Source organism: Lycium ferocissimum, chromosome 1, assembly GCF_029784015.1.
Source record: "Lycium ferocissimum isolate CSIRO_LF1 chromosome 1, AGI_CSIRO_Lferr_CH_V1, whole genome shotgun sequence".
NCBI lineage: Eukaryota > Viridiplantae > Streptophyta > Magnoliopsida > Solanales > Solanaceae > Lycium > Lycium ferocissimum.
The window spans coordinates 68554379-68577531 of NC_081342.1; the positions used below are offsets into that span (position 1 = coordinate 68554379).

At 38.0% G+C, this 23153-nt stretch overlaps 1 pseudogene; it reads left to right on the plus strand.

The window, feature by feature from the left end:
* The first annotated feature begins 8668 nt into the window (after nucleotides 1-8668).
* Nucleotides 8669-15388, plus strand: LOC132058510 (aladin-like; annotated as a pseudogene).
* Nucleotides 15389-23153: the final 7765 nt, after the last annotated feature.

Here is a 23153-nt window from a genome sequence, read left to right on the forward strand (position 1 = left end):
AGTTTCCTTAATTAGAGCTCATTGTATTTTTATATATACATCTTACATAATGGAATAAGATATTAGTTTTATTCTCCATACCTACTGTTACAGGACTATTTTCTTTGCTGCTGCCTTCGTTTGGGCTGCTCCGCCCTTTCACCCCTATTTACTTTGTTGGAGTCATCCCCAATTTCATACGTTTAGTACAGAACTTAGGCCTCCATTCATATTCCACTGATTGTATAAATTGCCTGCCCAGTGGATCCTTAACTGTTATTTCTATCGGCAGACTCTTGGACGCATTTACTTCAATAAGCATCCTTGTATGCTTAGCTGTGCATTTATCCGCAAATAATGGATTGCCTATAGTGCTTGCCAGTCTACTTAGAGAACCACATCCCCAACACGTCATCGACAATTTTGGGATTATCACCCATAGAGGAATTTCAGTAATGAATTCTGCATTAAAATTGAAATCCAGTGTCCGCTGCTTCAATATCATCGGTCTACTGTTAATTATATGTGGACCTCCATGAAATATTCTCTACATATCCATAGTACTTTGGAATCTAACAATATAGTACCCCTCATCGTGTAAAAACAACTCTGGTTCAGCTATGTTATTCCATTTTTGGGCCACGTATTATTGCATATAAATCCGGCACCTCACCAATAACAGACTATTAAGACCACATCTCCACTTTGCTGCTTCAAGTGCCACATCAAATGTATCTAGCTTAGCTACTAAGTTAACATCAACAATTTCTGGAGTGATATAGGATAGTGCCATATCATTTTCAGCAGCGCGATTGCCCGCAAACAAGTTTGTCCATGGGATATCAGCTGCTTTCCCCTTCTCTGGCGCCGGCAGATTTACATTCTGTTGCTCTGTGACTATGGCCGGTGCTACTGTTTCATTCAATTTCCCCTCATGAGTTGAAGCGCTTGCATGAGCAGAGGCGCTTGCCTGATTAGGAGCACTTGCATGTTCGCGTTGCAAATTAGGGCTCAATATCAATTTCTTCACCACACCACCAGTTGTCGAGATCTGGGATCCCATGCTCATCGAACTCATCTGAAATTGTGATCTGACTGGGGTCACCACTCTGTTCATTCCCTTGTTCGAGTGTATTTCTGCTAATACTCCGCACTTACTGAGCTACCCACCCTTACAATCTGTTGTTTTTTAGGTAGCCCTCGCTTAACCATGGTCGTCCTCCTGTCGGAGCACGTTAGCGTTACATGCGCCGAGAGCTTATGGCTAGAGAGAGAAAAACCTTAATTAATAAGATATTTGTTGCCTATGACATGCTTACTGTAGATAGCGGTATTACTTTTACTTGTAAGATTGTATTGAAGGAGTCATTTTAGGAAAAAATATCTCTCTACTTTGGAAAAAGGGCTAAAAATATCTTCCGAACTTAGTTTGGGTCAAAAATACCCCTCCCGTTATTAAAATTTTCAACATAGCCCTTTTTTAACAGAAATATCCAAACCCCCCAAATACCCATTTTTTTGACCCAACTCAACTTTAACCCGACCCAATAAAATATTAACCCCTAATCAACCAAACAATACCCAAACATTAAACACCCCTTCATCGACATTAGAGAGAGAGAGAGAGAGAGAGAGAGAGAGAGAGAGAGAGGGTTCTTTCTGGTAACATCATCTCCCAAATATAATATAATTGATAACAACTGAGAATAATTGAAGCTGAAAGAGAAATTGTGAGTGGCTTGCATAGTTGTACCTTCAGCCTGCGGGGTCAAATCTTAATTGCAGCCTAAGAATACAAGTATTTGCAGAGAATAACTAGTATTTGATTCAGCTCCTACTATTCTGCACAAAGGTGCAAAGCTTCATTGTGTACATGTTGATTCGTGTTTTTTTTTTTTTTTGGTACGTGTTGATTCAGTATTTGGACTAAGAGTATGACCAATGTTTTTCTGAGGAGGTACAGTTATAAGCTAGTCATCGCATTAATTTCACTGTTTGTAGTGTTCTATTGCAGAACTAGTAAAATTAAAGCAATGCCTAAGTGGGAGCTACCAGACAAAGAAACCCAGACAATTTCCTTTATATAAGAAAAATATTTCAGCAAATAGTGTTTGGTATTGTTTGGTTGATTAGGGGTTAATATTTTGATGGGTCGGGTTAAAGTTGGGTCGGGTGAAAAAAATGGGTATTTGGGGGGTTTGGATATTTCTGTTAAAAGAGGGACATGTTTGAAAAGTTTAATAACGGGAGGGGTATTGACCCAAAATGAGGATATTTTTAGACTTTTTTCCAAAATAGAGGGATATTTTGGACCCTTTTCCCTTTTTAGAATTAGACCAGACCGAGTGATAGGGGGTCAAGTTTATGACCGTTATGACCTTTGCACTAATTTCTCAAAATAAAATGAAGGAAAAACTAAGATAAAAATGCAAAAACGTGAGGAAAAAGATAAATGTGTTTTCTAGTCTTAGGCTATGTTGCTCGGACTCGGGTGTGGGTGTCGGATACGGGTACGGATCTAGAGGTCAAATTCGTCATGATCTAAAATTTAAGATTCATGAGTACGGATCCAGGTATGGATACGGGTGCGGGGATTTGACAAAACATAATTCAAAATTCTAAAGATAGAGTTATAAAACCTAAAGTATGAGATATTAGGTGGATAATTTAAGGAGAAAATATTGATCAAGAGGAGAATCTCGGAAGGAGATAAAAGGAAAAAGAGTTGACATAGAAATTTCTATAAGTTATTCCATTTGCTTCAATTTCACCACATCTTTTGTTTTAATTTCATAAATCATTGAATCTGTCTGGAATTTCTCCCTCGACTTTGGTCAAAGTACCCAATTTTGGTTGACCAGATCGGGTACAGATCCCACACCCATGTTGTATCAACATGGGGGCAGCACCGAAAGTGAAGAGTCCGAGCAACGTAGGTCTTAGGGAGTCCCACATCGGTCTAATGTCTCATATATATTTCAACAACAACAACAACAACAACAACCCAGTGAAATCCCACAACGCGAGGTCCGGGGAGGGTAGAGTGTACGCAGACCTCGACTCCTACCAAGGTAGGACGGCCATTTTCGAAAGACCCTCGGCTCATAGAAAGCATAAAAGCATAAAAGCATAACAATAGGTCGATAAGGCCAAGAGATTCAAAGCGATATGGAAATGCAAATAACTAAAGCGACTAAGCCATGATGGAGCAGCTTTGTAAAGGAAAGAGCTATCACGTATAAGATAAGATAATCAAAGTACAGGATAACAAATAGTAGCAGAAATCAAAGCACAAATGTGACTACTAATATGAAAGGATAAACGTTACTATCTACTAGCCTTCTACCCTAATCTGAGTCCTCCATACCTTTCTATCTAAGGTCATGTCCCTGTGAAGTCAGAATCGCGCTATATCCCGTCTAATCACCTCTCCCCAATACTTCTTCGCCTACCCCTACCTCTTCTCCGAAACCATCCATGGCCAACCTCTCACACCTCCGCACCGGGGCATCCGTGACTCTCCTCTTCACATGTCCAAACCATCTCGCCCGTTTCCCGCATCTTGTCTTCCACCGAGGCCACTCCCACCTTGTCCCGAATAGCCTCATTCCTAATCCTCGTCACTCTTGGTGTGCCCACACATCCATCTCAACATTCTCATCTCGGCAACTTTCATCTTTTCGAACGTGAGAGATCTTAATCGGCCAACACTCCGCCCCATACAACATGGCCTGCCTAACCACCACTTTGTAGAACTTGCCTTTAAGTTGTGGTGGCACTTTCTTATCACATAGCACTCCGGAAGCCGAGCCTCCATTTCATCCACCCCGCCCTAATACGATGTGTGACATCATCGTCAATCTCCCCACCGCCTTGTATAATAGACCCAAGATACTTGAAACTACTTGTCTTCCGAATGACTCGGGTACCAAGCCTCACTTCCACGCCGGCCCTTCGAGGTGCTTCACCGAACTTGCACTCCAAGTACTCGTCTTCGTCCTACTCAGCTTGAATCCTTTAAACTCCAAAGTTTGACGCCAACCCTCCAGATTAGCGTTGACTCCGCTACGAGTCTCGTCGATCAAGACTATGTCATCCGCGAAAAGCATACACCATGGCACCTCACCTTGAATATGCCGCGTCAATTCATCCATCGCCAAGGCAAATAAAATGGACTAAGAGCGATCCTCGACGCAACCCCATCACAACCGGGAAGTGCTCCGAGTCTCCTCCTATCGTCCTTACCCCGGTCTTGGCTCCCCATACATGTCCTCGATCACCCTAATGTACGCCACGTACACCTTTAGCCTCCAAGCACCTTCACAGATCTCCTCGAACTTTGTCGTAAGCCTTTTCTAGTGTCGATGAATACCATATGTAAGTCTCTCTTTCTCTCCCTATACCGCTCCACCCGCCTCCTTACAAGATGGATGGCCTCTCGTAGCCGAGCGTCCCGCATGAATCCAAATCGTTCTCTCGAAATAGATACACCTCTCCTCACCCTCATCTCCACCACCCTTTCCCACACACTTTCATAGTATGGCTTAGCACCTGATACCTCTATAGTTGTTGCAACTCGGATATCGCCCTTGTTCTTGTATGGGGATCATTACACTCGACCTCCATTCTTCGGCATCATTGCCGTCTTAAAGATGACATTAAACAACCTAGTCGCCCACTCCAAACCCTCGCCGAGCCCGCATACTTCCAAAATTCTCCAGAATCTCGTCGAGTCCCGTCGCTTCCCTCGCGCATCCTACGAACAACACCCTTAACCTCCTCAACCTTAATACTCCCAGCACCCAAAATCGCGACGCCTCCCCGTAAGTTCTAAATCTCCCAACACAATGTCCCCGTCCCCTTCTTCATTCAAGAGTGTGGAAATATGACCGCCATCTCCGTCTAATGCGAGCCTCTTCTACCAATACTTTGCCATGCTCGTCCTTGATGCACTTCACTTGATCCAAATCACGTGCCCTCCTCTCCCTTGCCTTGGCTAGCCCGAACAATTTCTTATCCCCGCCTTTTTCCTCTAGTTCCGCATAAAGGCGTCAAAAGCTGCCGTTTTTGCCATCGAAACCGCCAACTTCGCCTCCTTCCTCGCCATCTTATAAAGTTCTCTATTCGTCCACTTCTCCACCTCATCCTCGCTTTCTATAAACTTCGCATACGCCACCTTCTTTGCTTCCACCTTCCTTTGCACTTCTCCATTCCACCACCAATCCCCTCGATGCCCACCACGACTACCTGTCGAGACCCCCAGCACTTCCCTAGCTATTACCCTAATGCAACTAGCCGTTCTACCCCACATACTGGTCGCATCCCCACTACTATCCCACGCCCCCCCACGTCCGCAATTTCTCTCCCATCTCCAGGGCACTAGTCATGGTCAAACTCCCCCATCTGATCCTAGGCCGATCACCCATGACCCTCTTCTTTCTCGTCATCTTGATCCCTAAATCCATCACCAAAAGCTTATGTCGGGTTGTAAGGTTGTCGCTCGGGATGACCTTACAGTCTTTGTCTCATATATATTTCAATGATTCAATAATTTACACAGTATGGAATGCAACACTTTAATTTTCCCAGCTGGTGCTACCTCATATTTAACAAAGATAGTACCACTAAATTGGTAATAATATATCGATAAAAGATACCGAGGTGATTAGACAGGACATAGTGTAGTTCCAGTTTACCGAGGACATGACCTTAGATGTGAGGTTATGGAGGAGACAGATTAGGGTAGAAGGTTAGTAAGTAGTTGAGCGTGTCTCGCTTATCCTTTCATACTAGTAGTCGTAGTATTGCTCTTATAGTTTCTTGTCCTTTGGTTTCTACTGTCTGTTGTATTCTGTACTTCGATTATCTTATTTATCTGCGGGAGCTATTCGTCATTTTTTTTTTCCCATTTCATATCATGGCTTATTCGCTTTCGTTATTTCCTTTTTCATACTGCTTTGAATTGCTTGTCTATATGCCAAAGGTCTATTGAAACAACCTCTCTACCTCCTATGATAGGGGTAAGGTTTGCGTACACTCACCCTTCCCAGACCTCACTTTGTGGAATTTCACTGGATATGTTGTTGTATATCCATAAAAGATACAACATCAAACTATATTGATTTGACACTCTCATACCATCATGATATCAAATTAATATACCATAATAACTTAATTTACACACCTGTATCTTTAATTCTTTTTCATAATACATATACCGAAACAAAAAGAAAACTACTAGGTAAGTGCGCATCCTGGGAATCGAATACGGTTAGTACCGTGGGAGGGTACTATGATCAACTATGCCAGAATTTTTGACCAAAATGGTGTCATTTTAGGGACAAATCCAATAAATGGGTTTGTCAGAATTTCTGTAACCAAAATGGTGAAAACGTACGAGTCGTAGAGCATCTTCAGTGCATTATTTTCACGTCTAAAAACAGATGGTCCGTTAAATATATTTACACCAAAGGTGCTTTGCGATCCATGAGCCTTCAGTTGATATTTCAAACTTTGGGAAAAGGCTCATCAATCGTAGAGAACATTCAGAGTAAATTTTAAAAATCAGAAAATCTTAAAAAGCAAAGTTTTCTGCTCCAATGTGACAAGTGAGACAACCTTTCATACTTAAAGGCTCATACATCCGAGGGAGCCTTCGCTTAGAGAGCCTTCAACATTATTTTCTCATTCCTCTGTATCTGGAGCAGTATACATTGTCATGTACGTCATTTAGTTCACAATTTTGAATGCTCAGCAATCTGAATTTGGGGAAAAAAGGTTAGTGATTTTTTTCATTGTTAATTGCTCTTTCCATTGTGTAAATATTTAACTGATAACGGATGTGTTTTTGTAAGTTTAAAAATGTCAAATGAATGTCGTGTTGTTGCATTATGCTTTATATTGGGGCAGTGGAATTCTTTAAGAAATGCATTTAGTTAATCATTGTGGCAACACATTTCTGAAATCCAATCATCCTTTCTGTTCATTATTGAAGCAACACTATCCAACACCAATTAAGTAATTTAAGTTGGTTATTCAAATCGTTAAACCAAACCAAACAATTTAATTAAGTTATTCAAATCGTTAAACAAAACCAAACCAATTAAATCGGTCTTTTATCGCTTCGGTTTACATCGGGTTTTTTGGGTTATTTTTATTTTTTAAAATTAAGATTCAACTTTTAGTAGTTTACAAAAATTAAGATATGTAATAGCCTTCCATTATTCTACATGTTTTGAGACTTGTAAAGTTGAAAAACTAACAGAAAAAGACGAAGAAAATGCCGATGAGTTCGAATTGATTTATGAGGCAACTAGGTGGGAAAGAAAGGTGGAAATCAATGTCGAAGAGATGAAATGGTGCAAGTTGGAATTCTATAAGATGAGGGGTAACAAATGGGTATAATGGTTAATCATAGTATACTAAAAGTGAAAAGCTCCCATTGTTGATAGTTAGTTTACAGAAATACCCTTAAAAAGTTAAATACCTAAATACCCTTATTTAAAATAATATTATTACAAGTTTCTCGTAGTAAAAATACAACTTCTAGGCTGAGTTTTTGTAGATACAAATGAATATTAAAAGGGGGTGCCTTATTAAATGATATTCCAGAGGCTTTTCAACTTTTACCGTGCAAAACTCTACAAATTACAGGATGATTTTTTTTTTTTTTTGGTTTTTGATGACATGGGAACCCGCAGCCACTACCCTTTGGGTGCGCATAGGGTAAACCCAGCGCCTGTGCAATAGCTCGCAAATCACACTGGAGAGGTAACCCGCACTAGGCAGCCCCGTGCGACGAGCTCGACCCAGAAGGTAAATCCCCTGCTGTCGTAGGGGTAAAGTTTGCGTATATAGATGAAACATTAATAGAGGGTATGTATTTAATGAATTTCTACTAAATGCTAAATTATTGGAGTCCGCAATTTAAATGACCCAAAAAGGGAGTCTGTGAACCAAAGTAATGGCGTAAAAGTGGGTCTGACGTTATTGGGTGCTCAGGCAGGCATTGTGTTTTACTCTTCCAAGGGTGTCTGGCATGGAGTTGCACATCCAAAACTCTAACACGGGTTTTAGCCTTCATAATCCTCCATGAGCTTCCTAGGATCATATAAGAAATGATACAAACGATGCATGTAGTAGATATACAGGGAAAAAGATGAAAAAGGTGGCCTAAGATGATTTGATCATGTCACACGAAAACTTTCGAATGCACCTATGCATATAGGTTACAACATGATTATTGATAGTATTAGAAAGGATGATGCATGCCTAAATTACATAGCGAAATATATGATTTTAAGAACTTGCAATTTCATTGGGAGAATCGGATGTACGCAAACTTTACCCCTAGTTTTAAAAAAGTATACACTTTACCCTTAGTTTTAAAAAATTAATTCTATTTTCTGTTCTAAAAGATAAATTATTAAGTAGGGAAATGAAACGAGGACAAATGGATCGAAGTTGATACAATTGATACATACAGGAATCCCTAATTATTTTTTAATTGCAATATACAGTAGTTGTTATTGTTAATAAACATTGAAGAATCATTCTCAGCTTAGTGTGTTTTCATTTTTTTCTTTTTTGTTTCCTTGAGCATGAGTGAATAAAAAGAGTGACATTATTAAAGTGAATTTATATAATGATAAGAAAGTAATATTTTCCTATGTACATTCCTGATCAGTTTGATTCACCAGTGTAAATATTCCTTAATTGCTCTTGGTAAGCAGTTTAAATAAATTATAAAGAGACTAAATTTATCTATCAACTCAAATTTCATTGATACAGTTATATGGTTACATATTCATTCGATAACTGATTTTTTTTCAATTAGACAACTAAATCTTATGCATATTTGGTAATACGTTAAACTTTTTACTAAATATTACAGCACCTTAGATTACTATTCAGAGCTATAATTGGTACTACTTTTTACTATCCCATGATAACGCCTAGTAATATTAAAATTCTATAAGACGGAATGAGCAATATAATACAAATAAACACAACAATGAATAACTAAATTTGGTAAAAAAATTAATACAACAATTAGGAAAGTAATAAAGTACAAAAAAGTAAAATAAAAGCAAAAAGTTACCTCTTGAAGATGCGCTTTCTGATTTGAATGGTTGATTAATCACAAATTTTCGAATAGAATTGATCTTCAAGTTTCAAATATTGTTTTGGAAGTTTTTTTTTTGTTTTTTTGTTTATGGATAAGCTTTGTTGAGAGCAATGGGTAAAGTGGGGACCTCAAAAAAGGGGTGGGGAAAAGAGATATATCATCATTGAAGGTGCCTTGAACGGTCCGAAAGGTTGTCTCACTTGTCACATCGGTGCAGAAAATTTTATTTTTTAATTCTCTAATTTTTAAAATGTACACGGAAAGTTCTCTACGATGGGTGAGCCTTTTTCCAAAGTTTGAAATATCAACTGAAGTCTCATGGGTCACAAAGCGCCTTCAGTGTAAATATATTTAACGGACTGTCTGTTTTTAGACTTGAAAATAGTACACTGAAGGTGCTCTGCGACTCGTGCGTTTTCACCATTTTGGTCGTAGAAATTCTGACAAACCCATTTATTGGATTCGTCCCTAAAAGGATACCATTTTGGTCAAAAATTCACTATACCGGATGCACTTGTTGTTTGTAGCTTTTAGTTGTAAAACTATTAGAGCTTAGGGTTTCGAGCTCGATGTTAACCCTAGCTGTAAACAGATGTTTAGTCTTGTTGTAGCTGCAGCAGTAACCAGTCTCCACATTTTTTTGCTATCAATTCTAATATAGCATTTGCTCACTCTTTTCTATGCGGGTATGTTGATTGCACTTCATCTGGGCTACAGTTGCTGGTTTAAGAGCCAGTTTTTATGATTAAAGGTTCGAACTCTCTTTATCTGTTTAATTGAAAATGATAAAGATTAGTATCTGCTGCTGCTCAGCAGAAATCAAACAAAGCAACAGGTTCTGGCTTGTTTTTTTGTTTCTGCAGCTTTGAATTGTTGCTACTTGCTAGTTTTAAGAGTCAGTTTTGTGATTAACAGCTTGTTTGGATGGTCGTTACCTATTGTATCGTATGGTATTGTTACTTTAGATATAGTGTTTATCTTGATGTTACTTAAATTATATTATATCGTATTGTTAAATCCGTGGTTATGTAATGATGGAAAGTTCCATTTTATGTAACCACCAATTTGGTGTGTTGGTGTAATTATCTTATTTTTTTTTTCTCATCTTCGCCTTGCTTAGTATTTAGTAATCTTATTTTACCATTCACCCTACCTTTCTTTTTTATAATTCCCTTCCCCGGACCCCGCGCGTAGCGGGAGCTTAGTACACCGGGCTGCCCTTTTAACTCTACCTTGTACCCTATTTCAAGATTTTTTCTTTATATGAACTCGGCCAATGTGAGTTTCGAATCATAAAGGGGAGGGTTGTATTAGGTTGTGGCTGTGTGGAAAATGATTGATTGTATTATGAATTCTCTAATTACTAAATACCTGAATAGAGCAGAATGATGCAGTAGGTGCTGGTCGGAGCCAGCCGCAACTAGTTTGGGGATTGAGTTTTTTTTGTGGACTGATTTTGTTGTTACTGACCATATGATTGTTTTCCATATGCATAAATTAACTCTGGCTAATGCTACCTTTTTATCTTGATCAGTCTCTACAATAACGGAATATGCTTCAATTATCTTAAGTTTCTGATTAAGCATTATCTTCATTATTGAGTCGTTGTTTGATGTTTATCGACTAGTTCTCTGTAAATCCTATGCAACTTAATAGTTGGTGAGTTAAAAATACTGAATAAGAACAAAGTTCAAGTAGGTGCAACAAACTGTTCCTGATCTAATTACGGTTTTACCTTTTTTTTTTTTTTTTTTTTTTTTAATGTTCCTTTTATCCTGATCATCATTTGTGATTCCTTTTTTTCCCCTCGTGTTTAGGTATATGTGATGTTTACGTTATTAGTGTCTTCTAAATCTTTTGAATTACCAGAAATGTTGACGCTTACTCTGCTTTGTATTTTGGATTAAATCTCTTGAAATCGGTACTACAAGTAGGTTTAGCATTAATGCTCATTGAATACTAGCTAGACCCCATAGTAGCACTTGCATTGTGGGTTTAATCAGTTGGCCAAAGCTTATAGGTGTCTGTTTTGTTGGAATTGTGTTGTACTAATACTACCGCTTTGACGTCTGAATATGAAGGAACACCTTGTAGTCTTATTTGGGTATCGTAGATTAGGGCTTACCCGGTACTGAAAGTGCTCCACAATTAATGTTGGGTAGAGGGAGACCTAGGGTGTGTTTGATATGAAGGAAAATGTTTTTTCATTGAAAATAAGTAGATTTCTTACTTATTTTCTTGTGTTTGGTACGTGAGCAGAAAATATTATCCCAAAAGCATTTCTATAATCTAGAGCAAATACTATGGGAAGTGGGGGTGGGGGTAGGTCCTAGGGGTGTCGGGTGGTAGGGATGGGGTGTGTTGGAGGGTGGAAAGGAGACAATCAATATGAAATGCCACTTTTGGAACTTGTTTTCCGTACTTTTATTAGGGAAGTCATTTTCCTCATTTTTAAGGAACTTACTTTTCCTAAAGAAAATGTTTTCCAAAAATTTTAACCAACCAAACATGGGAAAATTGGAAAACATGACAAGAGGGGGTTGCTCAGATGGTAAGCACCCTCCGCCTCCAACCCGATGGTTGTGGGTTCGAGTCACCGAGGGAGCAAAAGGGGGGAGCTCCTGGGGGAGGGGGTAAAAAAGTGGAAATTGTTTTATGGAAAATGTTTCTTCCATACCAAACACACCCTTAATGTATACTTACCGTACATAGCCTTCCCTTCTACTTCAAGTAATAGGTTATTTCCAGACCTTGAACGACTGGTCGTCAAAGGAGAAGTTATACTGTTGCGTCAATGCTCGCTGCTCGCCCTCACGTGAGCGTCATAGATTAATAGCTCAAGAATTTCTTGAAGGGGTAATATGTAGGTATTGATGTGTGAAATGGAACCCATTTTATCTGCTGTTAATAGATTGTGAACCTGTCCTTTGAATTGCAACGCATCTCAGTACATGAATTACCTACGTACATCCCCTAATGTTTAATGGGATGAATTTCTCATGATCGCTGCTATCCTCTGCTTCTTACACTAATTGAGAGTTTGAAACTTGTCATTGACTGTTGTTACCATAATTTTCTATAGAATTCAAGGTTTAGCACATATAAATTCACGACAATTATTTGCTTTGGGAAGGAACTGAACTTACGAGCTAACTATCTAGTGCATACTGAGCAGCGAAGTCATTTGGAACTAGTGTATGTTCTCTATATCTATGTACTGTATATTATCAGACCTTGTCGTGAGCAGTTCCTCCAAATAATTCTCTCATAGAAAGTAGTCGAAGATGTTCGATAATGAGCTAAAAGTTGAACACTAATATGTAATGCGAATTTCCGTCACTCACATAGGAAATAGTTGTTGCACTGAATCTCGCTTGCTATAGTTGGATCAGGTCGAGGCTTCACTTTGGTAGATTGCCTCTGATTTTGCTCTGCTAGTATAATTTCTTTTCGCTTCATCTTTGAGTTATGTTGAGAGTTAGTCTCTTTCAGAAGTTCCATTGCATAAAAAGCTTCCGGTGTCAGTTCCTCTGATTTCTGTTATATATTTTGTTGATACTCTGAAGGGTTCTGCACACTAGATTTCTCTCTGTTAACCAGGGCCCCGTTCCCTGCTTAATGCCACATATTTTCTGCTGGTGTGACCAGTAAACCTGGTTTTTACGTTAACTGCTTTCTGTAGCTGTTGCGTTGGTGTGAGGCATTATTTCCTAACTGACCATGTTTCTCCATTTAAACTCATATCAAGCCACCACTCTAGTTTTCTTCATCAAAATAATTCCCACTCTTGGTCACAACATACCTAGCAAGGTATATTTTGGCCATACAAAATCTTGGATTGTTTTCTTCCATTTCTTTCTTAAGCTTTTACTGTAGTTCCTTAATCCTATTCTCTTGGGTTTCTATGGTCTGCCTTTTGAATTTTGAGTCGGCATGTTGTTTTTTGTGCTTAATTTTCTGATGATTTTTTTTTTTTCAGTGTTCCCTTCCGCAAGGCATGTTTAGAAAAGGTGAAGCGCCATAAACTCTATCTCTCTCTTGCTTTAAAGAAAAGATGCCGTCATTTCTTCGACCAGGCGAAGTTACCGCCTACAAAATCAATTGAGACCTCATTACTCCAGATGAACTCTCTGATGATGGAGCTAAGGAAGCCTACGGCAAGGTTCTTGGAATGTTATTCAGTTTAGTTGCTTTTCAATCAGAAAATTTGTCGAGTGCGCTGAGCTCTGTACAAGGTGCGGACCAGAGGAAGAGTGGCCTACTTTCCGCAGCAGTGCATGCAGTCTCTACTGGTTCGCTGAGGCCCTTTATTCGTCCCATAGATGTAAAATTGTTGCAAGATGTTGATTTCCATGTCTTGACTGGCATCAGCACAAGCATATATCAGCGTTTAATTCAAGGCCGCATCAGGTGACAATTCGTGATTATGAAGATTCTGAAGGCAGTGAGTGACCTACATTGAGTAGGAATAAGGCAATGTCCCCTCGTTGCTCTTGGTCTGCCTTCAATCAGTTTATCAGCCTAAGGCTTCGCTCTATTACCTGTATTGTAAGCTTTCCGGTCTTTGAAGTAAGGTTCAATGCTAGGAAAAAAGCTTTTGAGAGAGCCCTTGCATTTTGATAAGTGAATCCCAATAAGATGTTAGAAGTCTATCATGGTGGCCAAATGGTGGTCACTTGCTGTGGCTTGCAAGGGTCGCATATGCATATGATCTGTTTCATATGCAGGCAATACAGCTTCAGTAAGATCAGGTTTTACATTGGGTGCTCTCTCTAGAGGCTCAGGAACCAAATGGACTCTTGTTGACTTCCTAAAAAGTCCTAATAAGTCTTGAAGATGAACAAATTTCTGCACTTTTGTGTAGCCCAAATGGGAAGTATTTGGCATTGGCTTGATTTGAGAGCTCTTCATTCATGATTTGGGATGTTGATCAAGGAGTGGGAACACCTATTTGACGTGGCTTAGGTGGCATATCCTTGTTGAGATTGTCCCTGTCAGGAGACTATTTCTTCTCTGTGAAATTTGATGGGATATTCTATCTCTGGGAGACTAATACATGGACATCAGGACTATAGTAGTCAACAAATGGTTGTGGCAGCAGCTTGGGATCCTGATGGTAGTAAATTACTCATTGCTTTCTCTGAATTTCAACCTTGGGTTCCATTCACTTTGCAACAAAGCCCCGTCTATAGATGCACGTCTTATACCCGTTGAGTTGCCAGAGATAGTCCTTGACTGGCAGTACCGAGGAATAGATAATATAGCATGGGATGGTTCGGGAGAGGGTCTAGCCTTGTCTTATCGAGATGGGGATGACTTGTACAAGGGTCTTATAGCAATTTATGATGGTAGAAGAAGTCCCTTCATTTCAGCATCTTTGGTTGGTTTCATTAGGGGTCCTAGAGATCAGCCAAGCCAATAGCCTTTTCATTTCACGACAAGTTTAAGCAGGGACCGTTGCTTTCTCTGTGTGGGTGGATTTTGCTGCACCTATCCTCTCATATTTCGCTCACATGTTCTTCCATAATCAAGGTCTGTCGGAAGTTTTTGCAATCAACTGTGACGTGAGAAAAACAATTTCATCTAAAATTGAAGAATCTGATTACATAGTTCAAGATGGATCATTTTCAACTCCTTTTCTGTCATCTGGAGATTGCAGGGCGGTGCATTTGGCAACCAAATCTTTATCTTAACCAAAGAGAAGTTTGGATTTTAAGTTTACTCTTTATGTTTCTCATGGAGTTACTACATTTATATGCCTATGTTTGGAGGGTTTAATATAACAGTTGGAACTAAAAAAGAAAAAGCTCTGATGATGAAGTTGTCAAGATGTTTATATCGTTCCAATTTCTGATGCTTTTGGTCATACACCGGAGCTATATGTGGAACTGAAGGGACAACTGAGGAGCTTTGTTTGTTTTACTCTCTTCTGCCTAACAAAAAGGACAGTTAGATCCACTAAAAAGGAGTTCTTTCATTGAAATATCATCAACCTCAAATCTTGAAGTATCGTGATAAACTCATGTCAATTTTTGGCAACCACTTTATAACATGTTGGAAGGGAAGCCTTATTGTAAGTGGTAAAATTCCTGCCATGTGATTAGGAGGCCACGGATTTGAGTTATGAAAACAGCCTTTTGCAGAAATGTAAGGTAAGGCTGTATATAATAGCTCCTTATGCACTGGGCTGCTGTTTTCCTTTATAACATGTTGAAAAGGTAGAAAACGAAGATTAGGTAAAATGAGGCATTTGAGAACTTCTTGGTAGTAAATTTGGTTGGAAAACAAGGTGACCAAACAAATAAAATAAACTTCACCATAGTTTACTCCTCTCAATTTTGTAGATACATACACCTGCTAATCCTCTTGAAGTCCGCTGTACCCATTTTGTTTTCATTTTTTTTGATAGTGGCAAGTGGTAAATGATTTCGTACATATCATCATACGGAATCCCAACAAATAATCTATAGCCCTATTCATCTTTGGTAAACCAACAAATAATCGATGCTCTTTCTAGTTCCACAAATATTTATTTACATTATTAGCAGTAATACAAATGACTTAATGTAGTTATTTATTAGTCGTACTTTATGCATTAATTAAGGTTGCTAAGTACGTGTATGCCAATTGCCTGCACATTAGCTTGCAAATGGATGAAGATAGTTGACATTGTCACCTTGCAATTTCCTAGGGAAAATGGTTGACATTATGAGAAGAATTTAATTTTTCATACATAGGTTAGTGTATGGTAATGGACTGGATTATTGGTTTCATGAAATGTATTCCGAATGTCACAGACTCTCACCGAACTAATTGATATCATGCAGGGATTAAAGATTGCTTTATAACACAGTCTTACTTGCATGAAATAGCATCGGATTCCTCAGAGAAAATAGTTAGGCACACATTCAGGCTAAGTAACAACACCAGGTTGATAATCTACTGTCAACACAAGGCGCAAGGAAGAAATGTTTTTGATAAATTTAGAATTTTGGTAGTTCCTCCCATGTATGCTAGCAAGCAGTTTAGGCAGACATTTTACGAACTACCTTTGGTAGGAATATTTCACATTGTAATTGATGGAAATCAGGCATAAACAGCGGAAGCAAATAGCCAGAATTGAACTTGCATGTAATATAGATAACACATAATCAAGCATAAAATTGATACTTATTTCTTGAAGCATGAATGGAACCTCGAATCTAGCCTTCAAGCACGAGCAGAAATTATCCACGCATTCATCCTCCGGTTCCACGGTCTTTTATTGTGTAACCCAGATAATATCAGAATCTGCGAAATTCGTGTGGGCGAATTTTAATGATTAAAGTGTAGAAACTTGTAAAACCCTTGCCTCCTTATGGAAGAAGACTCTTTTTATAATTGCAGGTTTTAGGGTTTAAAACCCTTTTTCCAAGCCTGCTGAGTCTTTTTTTTAATTTGGAACTAAGAAATCGAATTCCATTTATTTTTTTATTTTTTGGGCAAAGCAGGGACCACATAATTTAATTAACGAGGCTTCCTGTTATGGACTTCGAAATATCTGAATTAATCCTACCATAATAAATTGCGAATTATTCCACTAAAAATTTGTAATTGCGCTCCTCAGTTCAATTTCGAAATCATACATTAAAACTTATTTAACTCCCTATGTTAAGATTACAGCTATCAATTAATTAAATTAAATTACTGACAATTTAATTCATCGGCTAATTGAATCTTTTATATTTCCACTTAACTTATATCATGTGACAGATACAAAATTCACCTACAGGGTTTTTACATGAGACTTATAAGCATCCATAAAGGGGTATCATCAATCTCAAGGTCGAAACATGAATTCTACCAACTAAATATTATTTCACAGACGTATTTTTTTATTATTCAATTTGCCAGGAATACATAGACTCGCAATTGAGTCGTAGCTTTTAATAAATTAAAATAATGAACAAATCACATTGATCATAATAATCATATCAAGACTAAGAGTATAAGTACAATTAATGAGCTAGAGAGGTTGTTTTATATATTCAGTACAAAAACACTTATCTCTACTTGGTCCGTTCAATACATACAAAATGTACTAGCACAAGAAGATAAAACTAGACCATAAACTATACCATTCCAATAATGAAGATATATTATATTTAATCTTATGGTACATTCATATCGATGACTTTGTCCAATTTCCGTCTTAGATTGTGAATATAAACTTTATACTTATAAGAACCGATGATTTAATCTTCCATGTATAAGCTAAATTCTATACACTAAATCATCTACTATATAAGTAAAGGACGAACATATGAGTACATTATCTATTTAACTCTTTATTAAAAAATTGAATAAATAATTGTTCTATAAAAAATACTATATCCAAACACATGGTTAATATTATATATCCCAACAATCTCTCACTTACTTTTAACCTTGAAGATTGTTAGAATATACCATATCTAAACCCATGGTTAATGGTATATACCCCAATAATCTCCCATTTAGACTTTTAACCACGAATTTACAACTTTGACATGTATTTCCTTTTGCACAACTACCAAAAGTCTTAGTCAATAAGTTCTTTGCCACAAAAAAAAAAAATAAAAAAAATCAAAGTTGTTTTGTGATGCAACTTCCTCTAGTAGTGTTTCGTCGTAACTGACCGGTTCAGTACTAAGATCTTCAGGAATACTATCATGAAACTTTTCCAAAAGCATATTTCTTTTTAGGATCCTATCATGAAACTATCCAAAGAGTATACACTAAACAGATATTGATTATTGTTCTCCCACTACGACTAAGTACTACTACTATTATAGTCACACTATCATATTCCCGAGTCTTAATATTATCTTCTTTGCCTTTTGGTATTGAATTATTAATGACTTCATATAGTATTATTTGCTCAACATCACTCCCACTACTTAAAGGTAGTGAATTTTCTTACGCCTATTAATGTTTCTCCCACTACTTAAATGCAATGGAACGTCAACCCTGACTTGTCGGTTAGATGTTCTTGAACTTCTGAATTTTTAGATGACTCATTTTCTATTTATTTGCCCAATTCCTATAAACTAGTTTACTTCTAGAAATTTGGTTTATTATAAAGTCTTTTTTCTAAAAATCTGGCATTTGTATTAACAATTACCTTATTTTCTTTTAGGATAGTAAATAAACCTCCTTTCATTCCATCTGGATAGATAATAAACATGCGTACATCCGTTCTTGATTCCCACTTATCTGTTTTCGCTTTGAACACATGTGCTAGCAGATTTGGCTTACATCCAACCCACTGTTCTATGAGTATCAAAGGTACTAACTTAGAAGGAATTAGTTGAGAATGTAACTTGCAGTTTCTAAGACATATCCCAAAACGAAAAAGCAAATATGAATAATTCAATCATTAATCTTACCATCTTCATAAAAGTCATATTTCTTTGCTCCACACCAAAATGAAATGCAATTCCTTTATCTGATAAGTAATTAATGAACTCTGCAAAGAGGTACTTGCCACTGCGATCAAATTGCAGTGACTTAATACGCTTTTCATTTTCGCCTTAAATACCTTGAAATTTTCAAAACATTCGAACCTATAGAGCATCAAATAATATTCATATCATGAAAGCTGTCAGAATGGGCCAGCCCAGCCCAACCCAGCCCAAGCCTCGCGGGCCAAGGAATTTGATGGGCTGGGGCGGACCGGCCCTTCATTTGAGTGGGCCTTAAAATGGCTAGCCCAACCCAGCCCTATAAGGGCTGCCGGTTGGGGCGGGCCAGCCCTTCATTTTTTTTGAACATTTCTTATAAGAGGTTTTTTTTTTTTCAATTTAAATTCTTACATTTAAGTATACCAATTTGTTAATATTTCTAATAAATGATTATATGGAAGTACATAATTCTACGACAACTTACAACATACTCAACACCTATACATTGTCAAGCACATTTGAATCCGTTTGTGATAAAATCGCCTTAATTAACATCTCCTTCTTCGTCTACAGCCATATGCAAATTTAATTAGTTAAACATGATCAAATAACTACATTTCAGAGACTAATCAGTAGTGTAATGGTTCACTTTTTACGCTGTGTTAAGGCATAAAAGGCTACTACGAACTCGTTGGTTCTCTTTCAAGCTACTACGAACTCGTTGGTTCTCTTTCAAACTTACTTTTGAAAAGAGTTGCCCCCTAATTTTTAGGAAATTAGAAAAATCGAGGTGAAGGGTTTATTCAAATACCGTGAAAAACCCTTCGTAATCCAGAGTTCTAGGTAAGGGTTCTGATGATCCCCTAGGAAAGGTGTTAGACACCCAGTATTAAGGATCCGTACTATACGGTTGACCTTCGAATTCCAAAGTATGAGTATTTTCATGAACTATCTATTTAGTGTTTATTCTCATTTTTAAAAGAAACTGTCATTTTGTAAATTGCATATCATTTTTCGAAAGAATTTGAATATGTTCAATTTATATACAGGGTATCGTAGTTTTTGGATTTACAATATCCGTGTATGAATAGTCTCCTATTATATACAAAAGGGTATATTTTATTTCATCAATGAACGGCAAAGAGAGGTTTTGGTTTTTATAGAATTAAGTTCATGTCATACTCATATGTCGGCTGAGGCCGATCTATTTTGGTACATTCAGTCTTATTACTATTTGGTTTTTATGTTATAAAAAGGGCATTTTTTATATGTCCAAAGGAGTATATCTTGGCTATATATACTCATCTTTTTGGCCTTTTCCTTGGCTCAAAATTTGTAAGCATGGGTAAAAAAAAGCTTGATTTTGTTTTCAGGAAAGTGAGTTGTATTTTTTACCAAAATCTGATCCTTTCCAGTTTTAAAGCTTAAGTGTGGAATTGGTCCATCTTTTCTGAAATTTATAATGATACAAAGTTTTCTCGTTGACTGGAAATTATCCGCGGGCTGAGGCCTAAAATTGTTTTAAACCGTTGTAAAAATTTCTTTCTATAAAACTTAAAGGAAAACGAGCGAGTTTGTTTAAAAAGAGTTTGTAACAGGAATCCTTAAGCTTCTAAATATGCTTTTGTCATCAATAGTTTCTTTAAACCATTTGGAGCTTAAAATATCGGTTACATTTGCGAAAAACAGTTTAGAAAATCTCATTTTTTATACTTACCCTTAAAAGACATTGAATTCGATCGGGATTTTGAAAATTCATTGGGGACCTAAAGTCATCTAAACAGTATAAGCACCGTACTCCTAAGACGGCTAATTCCAACCATAACATTTTCCACTATAATATGAGTTTGATTCAAACTACAAATACATCACAGCTTTAAACAAGTAACATAAAATGGAATGATAATGAGTAGAGTTAGACTAGGGGCGTACCAAGCCCCTAGTTAGCCATTTTCACCATGGCTGGGCCTTCTGCACCCCTCGCTATTTACTTCGCCTTCGCGGACTCGATTTTGAATTAATTTCCTATTGGGCCTTTGGCCTAATAGGTAGGCTTTGACTGGACCCGATAGGCCATGAGAGTTGGTTGGGGGGGGGGGGGGGGGGGGGGAGAGAAACCGATTAGTTATAATTTTTGAACTTATCATTATTGCACTAAAAAAAATATACATCAAACGTACCCACGTATGTCAAGGCAGACCTAAACTATCACAATTATACTAAGAAGGAGGGCCATATACATCAAGAATATATAGGTATATCACAATAGATTTTATAGGGCGAGATGGGCAGCTGTGCCAAGATTATATGTGAACACCACCAGACCTATTGGCTGGTCTTTGACAATAAGGAGGAAAGGTAAGTTGCCGCCCCCTATTCCCGATGCTGCACAAGTTCCAAGAGGTTTCACGAACCCCAAGGATGGCTGGTCACCGGTGAAGGCTAAGACTAGGCCTCACCCCAAATTGCCTTATCCCATGCCAATTAAGCCATACCAAACATAATCAGAACCCAGAATGAACCACTGCACAACTGCCCAGCTTCACCCACAATATACTTTCACAAAAACAAATAGATTCATAGACTTGCAATAGCCAAACACAACTATACACACGCTTATGAGGAAGGTCCCAAAACAAGCTAAATGAAGTCAAAGAAATACAAGGCCAAGCCCATAGTCATGAGGTGACACACTACAGCCCATAAACTTATAAATGGGACAAAACACAGTCATAGAGAGAAAGATGACATAGCCAACATATCAAATGTGGAATGAACTCGGACAGATGAATGGAAGACACATGATAGTACCAAGCACACCACCATGTAGTAACTAGAGCATTTTTGCCCCCTTACAAATGAAAAGAGCAACAAAACCACATAAGGACATGGCCATGGCAAGGGGGAGGGGGACAACCATGGTACTCTCGAGGATAGGTAAACAAAACCAGAAACAAAGGGAAAATGAGTAGGCAAATATGCACTCTGCCTAATCTCCCACCTTTACTCCTTATTTTTTTGAACTCATATGCACAATAATTTTTTGTTCAGGTCAAAATCAAAATTAGCCATACTAGTTCAAGTGCCTACTCTAAACTGGAGAGGGGAGTTTTACTAGGCTTAGAGGGCAGAATCTAGGTGGTTTTTCTAGGATTCTTGGCAATAAACCTCAGCCTTCACAAACCCAAGAAATTCCATGGGACCCCTTATTTGAAGAAAACTACTGTAAACCAGGCTGAGCCTGGCTTTACCCTTCTTCTTTCCCTAAGGGTCCTTTGAAAAGGTCTTTCCCAAGTCATGTGGCCTTGGTCTATTTCTAGGTTTCTCTGTGGTCATATGCAGATTTGTTTCTATCGAGACTTGCCTAGCCTAGGACTTGTTACAAAAGGGTGAAAAATGCACATATTCAAAAGACAAAACTCATGCACTTATTAAGGTACAAGCCATTTCCCAGAGGAGGACAATGCATGGTTAAACTAATTCACATGATGGCAAGATCAAATTTGATCAATACAGACTACTCAGGGTCCCTTGGCTTCCTAGCCTTATTCTAGGTAGGTCCGCATTCTCCATAGTTTCAAGTCATGGCATAAGTCCCATCCCAGCTAACACCAAAATACACATAACCAGGCCAATATCAAAACAAGCATAGCATTCCCACAGAAAGGGACCTAGGGTAGGCCTCACAGACAATCAAGGCACATGGCAATGTCACTTGTCCTAGGTAAAAAGAAGTTTGACAAAGATTTAGGATTTTTAAGCACACATTTAAAACTGGCAGCTTCTAAAACTCACCCCTCTTTATTAACTCAAGCACACAACAAACTGATGCACTAATCAAGGCTACCAGTTAATTAAAAAAATGAGCTTTGAAAACCTTTGTTAAAGAAAGATAGATCCTAATGGATAAGTCATACGGGCACTTATTCATAATAGTCCAAAAAGAACACTTTTGATTCCTAGAGATGGTCCTTGAACATATTTGGACTAATCAGAAGCTCTTTTCAAAGAACAAAAAGAAAGGAAAAAAGAAGCAAGAGACAGGTTCATGGCGCGATTATAGCTTGATAAACAAAGGATTCAACCATCACATAAGGAGCAAGTTTCAGTCAATAGAACAAAATGGCAAGTCTCAGACATCACTCATGGATAAACAAGCTAGGCAAAGGTGGACAAAGACACATGGCCAACAACAAAAGCAAATGGAAAATAGCACAATTGACACTTAATATCTCATGGGGTGGACTTATGCCAATATAATATACTCATCAGTCACACTCTTTCGTACAAAAACAGTTTAAGTAGTAGAACTCAAAAAGAAACAAGCAAACCCCCGGGATAAAGAGAGACACACTTTCAAGAGAAATTGTAGAAAATCCCACATACTTAGACTTTTCAACATTTAACAGCAATTCATTTGATTCTAGATATATCTTCCCCTCTTTATAGGCATGGCTAGACTGCTCTTCCCTACCTGAGACCTTCGTGAGTCCTAAGATCACGAGGAGAAGGTCAAAGAGATGAAAGAAAAGTCTCAGGCCCCTGAAAGGGAAACAGGATAGGGTGGGGTCATCACCTCTCCATCTCCTTTTCCTGAGTCTCCTTTCAGCAAAAGCGGATCCTGG